A 475-nucleotide genomic window follows, 5' to 3' on the forward strand; every position below is an offset into this window, starting at 1 on the left:
GCCCCACCTCCAGGCCTGGCTCCAGAGTGGGGCCCCGGTGACCCGCGTCCGGGCGAGGGAACACTGTGTCCAATATTTATGTTCATCATAAGGGGTCTTTGGGCTGCACTTCGTCTGGCCCCTCACCTAGGACCTGTCTGCCTTGTGTGACCCTACCAGGGGCATGAAGCCCCTGACAGCATAGCTCCTAGGATCATTGGGACACTCAAACCCCTCCACCACGATAAGGTGGCAGCCCAGGGAGAGGGAAAATATATTACAATCAATGTTATTAAAAAGCTAGTACTAATACTAAATTACTATTATTTCCCTATAAATATTTTAAGTGGTTTAGGTGTATTTTTTTGTTGTTTGATCATAGTTTCAGAAGTTTTTGTAGTTAGTTTGAGATTATTGTAGATTAGTTCCTCGGACACCAGGGGGCGCCAACGCGCAGAGCTCAACCGGAACTTATGTCCACGTGCGGCTTCTGGCG

Source organism: Kryptolebias marmoratus, linkage group LG24, assembly GCF_001649575.2.
Source record: "Kryptolebias marmoratus isolate JLee-2015 linkage group LG24, ASM164957v2, whole genome shotgun sequence".
Taxonomy (NCBI): domain Eukaryota; kingdom Metazoa; phylum Chordata; class Actinopteri; order Cyprinodontiformes; family Rivulidae; genus Kryptolebias; species Kryptolebias marmoratus.